Source organism: Manis javanica, chromosome 18, assembly GCF_040802235.1.
Source record: "Manis javanica isolate MJ-LG chromosome 18, MJ_LKY, whole genome shotgun sequence".
In the NCBI taxonomy this organism is placed as follows: domain Eukaryota; kingdom Metazoa; phylum Chordata; class Mammalia; order Pholidota; family Manidae; genus Manis; species Manis javanica.
In genome coordinates this window covers 12435786-12441785 of record NC_133173.1, presented here as the reverse complement: position 1 = coordinate 12441785, position 6000 = coordinate 12435786, and positions in this window count along the sequence as shown.

Below are 6000 nucleotides of genomic sequence, written 5' to 3'. Positions count from 1 at the left end.
TCCTTTATTCTTCTCACAAGAAGTCTGGAGGTGACCCCTTTCTAAAGGCTCACCTGACCACTGCTGGTCCTCCACGCTGCCTCCTTCAGACGCCACAGCCTCTGTTGCCATAGGAACAAAGAGTGGGGCTGGGAAGACCACCTGGTGGCCATACTTTCACTACTATTAATTACACACATTGCCCTGTACTGGCGACAGTGGGATTCACTTATGCACGGGTGGCTGTCCAAGCTATCTTCCTGGTACCGAGCAGAAGGATTCATGAGAAGCACCACATATTTCAAATCTTCCCAGCTCTCACGTGATCCTTTTAAACTTATTTTCAGAAGAAACGTGTGTTGTTTTATCCTTTTTAATTTTGATCATATAATACCTTCAGGAATTTTATACTTTCTCATGGCAGTGCACTGATTTAGAAAGTACTGGGTTTCCCAATACCAGGCCTCATGTCACACTCATGAATGTCCTGTGAGAAAGGATTCCATTGATGAGGAAGTCAAGGTTCAGAAAGATGGAGATATTTGTCCAAAGCTGCATGGCTGGTAAGGAGTGAAACTTTAATGCAAATTCAGTATCTTTGATTCCAATTTCCATTTTATTATCACTGGACCCTTTTCTCTACTTTACAGATGAGGTCAGGGGAAAACTACAAAAGAATACGGAAGGAGACTCCTTTTCACGGATGTTTCCATTGAATCATTTGCTTTGGAAATATCTGCCACAATTTTTTAATGGGTCTATGAGGTGAAGATTATAATTGCTCTTTTTGCTTATCTGATAGCTCACTTACAGGAACTATCAATTAGCCTAGGCAGCCAAAATCTTCAGACTCTGGCAGATAAATAAGCACTGACTATAAGATCTTTCGGCCAAGTCCGTGTCAGATTCTGAGCCCAAATGAGAAGTCATGGTACCATTACGAAGGTGGATAGTACTGCTGTTTAACTAGTAATATGCCCGGGGAGAAGTCAACCAAAGAGATGTGAACTGATGGACTCACTTACAGAAAGGACTTAACTGTAAAGAACTTTAACCTACCACTACCTGGGAAATACAGTGAGAGAGACAGGTGGGCAATATTTGTGCAGAAAAGCCCAAAGGAAAGATTTGCTAGGCTTTTCCTACCTCATCCCCTGCCAGGCCCGATTTATATTCAATTCAATTGCGTTGGCCTTTATTAAGCAAGTACAGGTAATCCCCCCTCTTTCCAAAAGTTCATGTTATGACTTTCACGGAAGACCTACGTGAGTATTCGTTTCCACCAACTGAAAGAAATTTGAAGAGGATTTTCACTTTTAGAAAACAAGTGAAAATAGTGTTGCACGTTTGTTGTTTGCATTGCAGAGGCAGCGCACACCCCGAGAGGCTAGAGTGGCCCCACCGAACTCCCTCCCCGGGAACCACGCTCTGCGTCTCACCACGCCGCCGCCAGAGCTTTGAACTGGGTCTGCAAACGTCTGCGCTTCATCTGGGTTTACTTTGTGCATCCGTGAGCAAGATGCGACCTACGGTGTCAGAAAAGCCTAAGAGGGGTTGTCTTTGGGGTCTAGGAACACTAAAAAATTTCCTCATGTAGATTAATGACAATGACTTCTTCTCCCTAGGCCAACTTGGGTTTACAAGAGGTTTAGAAGGAACACTCTACTTTCAGATAATGGGGAGACCTCTAATACATACACGGAGATTTTTCCCTAAGGATAGACTGCTCAAAGAATGAAGGGCAATTCGTGCAGAGGCATGCCCAGAGAAAGCAAGCCCTTCCGCAGGGACGTGGAGCTACAGCCCGGGCCTGGGAATTGTACACCAGCGTGTGGCTTGAGCGTGGGTGAAACCTGGCAGGAGTAGGATCCCGGCTTTGCCGTTGAGTCACGAGTTTATCAGAGCCTGCCTGAGGTCATTACTCCCGAGGTGACCGTCTTGTAACCAAGAAGATGCTACAGGCAAGTGGGGCCTGTCGCGTTCCATCTACTCTCCAGGCCTCAGCCTGCGTCTGCAGGTGTTTCTCTGTATTGAATCTCCCTGGAGAATCCTTGGCTTCACAGCAAAAGCCGGCTGAAGTGAAAGTGATTTGATTTGGATCCTATTACAGGCACTTTACCTCTTCTATTTCCGTGATAATAGCAGATTGGAGTCGATTATTGTACTGGGAGGGAAGTTAATGTGATGTCGAGAAACATTGGGAAAACTGGCACAGGGAGAGAGGGAGAGAGAAAAAGTTAAGTGCAGACTGAAATCTGCCGCCCAGGCCAGCACAGCCACCAGTAAAAGTCCGCCTCACGTCAGCACGGTGTTTTGCAAAGGGTCAGGGTCACGTCCCTTGCTGTGCTGGTTAAGGGACAGAGCGCGCTTTGGCTACTCTCTGAACCAACCTTTCTGCCCTCCTAAGCTTTTGCCCCTTTCCCCTGCAGCTCTCCCCCCGGCATGCTGCCTGTCTTTCCATCCAGGAACTGCAGCAACCGGCCCGGTGGCTCCAGTCTTTTTCCCAGGAGGGAGGATGCCAGCCTAAAGCAATTTACCTCCAGTGGTGACAGAAGCTACAAAGAAATCTGGGCTTATTTTAAAAGAACTGCTCTATGTTCCTTCACTAATGAGAGGGGAAATATTTAAAAAGTCCCCAAGCATTCCTGCTAGGTAACCAGGGATCACCCACAGGGACGTCTGCCACCCTCCTCCTCTGTGGTCCCCAAACCATGTCTGCGGCACCAGAAGGAAGCAGCCCCGGTGAGAAAAACCTGCTTCAGCAGACAGCACCCTGATAGAGTGCGAGAACAACAGTGGCCTGGCTGAAATCCGTATTTGTCAAAAAGTAAGTAAAAAGCACAGTATGACTTAACCCTTGCATGAGACGGACACCTGTCCCTCTTTATCCCTTACATTGGGCTGGTACGTCACTATCATGACAATGATCTTGGGTGAAACACTATCAAATGTATTGTCTTTGACTTGAATTTTCTCATGAAAAGTCTATACCTTCTTATCCTGCTTCCTGGATATGCCATCCTAGCAATATACACTGTGCCTTTGACAAGAGATTTTTATTTCTCTGGAGTTACATAAAATGGTTACACAGAAGAATGTTATCTCAGAGGGCAAAAGAGCAGGTGGGGAAACTCGCTCTTTTTTACTTCATTTTTTTTCTTGTTTAACTTTGAGATACAATATACATACAGAAGAGTACATATTTTACACACACACACACATGTAGATCAAGAAACAGAAGTATGGAAGCATATAGAAGCCTCCCTTCTGCTCTCTGCTCTCACCACCAAAGCCAGCCTCTGTCTTGACGTAAGAAAACACAAATTAGTTGGATCTGTTTTTGAACATCAGTGGAATCATGTGTGATACATTCTTTCGTGCCTGGCTTCTTACATACACATGATGTCTGTGGGATTCATACATACTGTTGCTTGTAATTGTAGATGGTTCACTCTCATTGCTTACAGTGTCCATAATACAGTATTAATATGTCACACTTTTTTTTTTAGCCATTCTACTGTTTTGGGTAGTATCCAATTTCTGGCTCCACAAGTAGGGCTGTATGTGGGCGAACATATGTAAGTGTTCCTATTAGATATGTTCTTAGAATTATAACTGCTCTGGCACATAAGGTAGGCATCTGTCCAGCTTTCATAACTACTGTTAAACAGATTTTCAAAGTAGTTCTACCAGTTTTAACTCCCACCAGCACTCTATGATAGAAAGCCTGGGTTGATCTACATGACCTCTGAAATTTGGTATTTTCTTTGTAATTTTTGCTATTTATATTTAGTGTATAGGGCATTACCTCATATGGAATTTAATTTCTATTTCCCTGAGAACTAAAACTCTGTGCAACTTTTCTACATATGTATTAGCTATCTGCCTATCTTCTTTTGTTAAATATATATTCAGTGAATTTGCCAGTCTCTCATTGGGTTACCTCCTTGATTAGAAGGCATTCTGTATATATTTATGTATGTATATATATGTATTCTTGGTATGAATATTTTGTGGAATACATATGATATAAACAGGTTCTTCTACTTTTTAGAGTTTATTTTATTCACTTTTTTGTGGACTTCAATTACTAGATGTTCTTGATTTTAATATAATCCAATTTATCATGTTTTTCCTTTGTGATTCTACTTTGCATTCTATTTGAGAAAGCTTTGTGTATTCCAAAAGATCATATTTCTAGCCAAACTATCTTGTAGCATAAATAAGGTGGCCTTTTCTTGATTCTGTCCTATTTGGGGCTGTTGACTACAGTACAAACCAGCTTTATTAGGTAAGCATGAAATTTCATAGACTTCCTGCACAGTAACTTGTACCCATTTTACTTATCTTGAAAGGGAATATACCAGAGAGTGGCAACAACTCTAGCAGGCTGAGAAAAGACAGGAGTGAGAAAGTGGGCTTTGTCTTTAATCTTGCACGAGCTTCACTCCAAATTACATATTTAAATATGGAGGCAGAGATGGCATTTGATGATCTTCAAATGCTCTCACCTCTAAAAGGAGAATAACAATAGTAATTGCCCATTGAGCCATTGTAGGAATTAAATGAGAAAATGCACAGTACTTTACAAGCATCTGAACAGGTAAACTCAATAACTTTTGGGCATTATTATTATTGGCATTAATAATAATATATGTACAGGTGCCTTATAATTTGTGAAGTAGAAGCTCATTGAACTGGCAACTCAGAACAGTCCTGTGAAGTAGGCAATTATTTTGTTTTGTTTGGCTTCTGGCCTTTCACAGACTGTATTAAACCACTATTTAATGAGCTCCTACAATGCATCAGGCACTGTTCCAGGAACTGAGAGTACAGCAGACAAAAGGTAGACCAAAGGCCCTGTTCACATGAGATTTTTAATCTAGAGGGGAAAGACAGAATCAATAAATTAAGAAAAGTGTTGGATGTTAGAAGGAGGCAAGTGTTTTCAAGAAAAATTAAGCAGAAAATGAAGTTACAGAGTGATGAAGGAGGGATTGCAATTTTAACAAAATTGACAGGAACACCATGAATCTTAAGGAGGAGCAGGAACAAGTGAGAGTAAAGGAGTAGCATGGAATACAAGGTGGAAGGAGGGGAGGGGTGCAGCCAGAAGCCAAAGGCAAGAGATGAGGTATGCCTGGGAGGCCCTGGGGGAAACTCTTGGCTTTGACTTTGAGGAAAGTTTGGGAGGAGAACTCCAGCTGTGATGTTGAGAAATGACTACAGAGTCAAACATCCACCCTGAGAGACCAATTAGGAGGCAACTTGAATGGTTTGGTGTGTCTGATGAGGGTAAGGAGGTAATGAAACACAGTCAGGCAGTAGACATGCTTCAAAGGTACTCACAACAAGATTTACAGAGGTACTGGATGTGGGAAGAGAAAGGAGAGTTACACAGAGATACCTGCAAGAATGTGGGCCTGAGTAACTCCAAGCATAGAATTCCCACGACCTGAGTGGGAAAGACTGTGGAGGAATGGATTCAGGAGGGAAGACCAAGAGCCCTGAAAACAGTCTGATCTTGCTACTACTCTGTGCTCCCCAAAATTGCTTTGAGTCTTTACTTTCTTCACATCAGCCTCTAAAATTCTCCTCTACCCTCTGATGTTCTTAGTTTACAAATCGAAACCCTGCACCATCTTTATTTATTCAAAAGCCACATACCCAACCCAAGATGACTGTTTCTCTTAAGCCTCCTAGAATTGGTGAGTTCCTTCATGTATTGACATTTAGGAAATGACATCCAATATAGTTGGAGAATGGTGGATTAGAGAGGTGAGAGTTTATAGAAAAAAATCACTAATACTTGTGAAATGGATTGTTGGATAAAATACTTCCAAATGATAAAATCCAACTGGATTATAATGTTTCTTACTTTTATGGCTTTTCCCATCTACCTATTAAAGGAAAAATGTAAATGGCAGGATGTTCCATTTATTTAAAATATTATGAATCAGTATTTGTAGGGCTAGATGGCTTAGTCTCCTCCTGTAGATGTTTAGTGCAGTTGCTGTCATA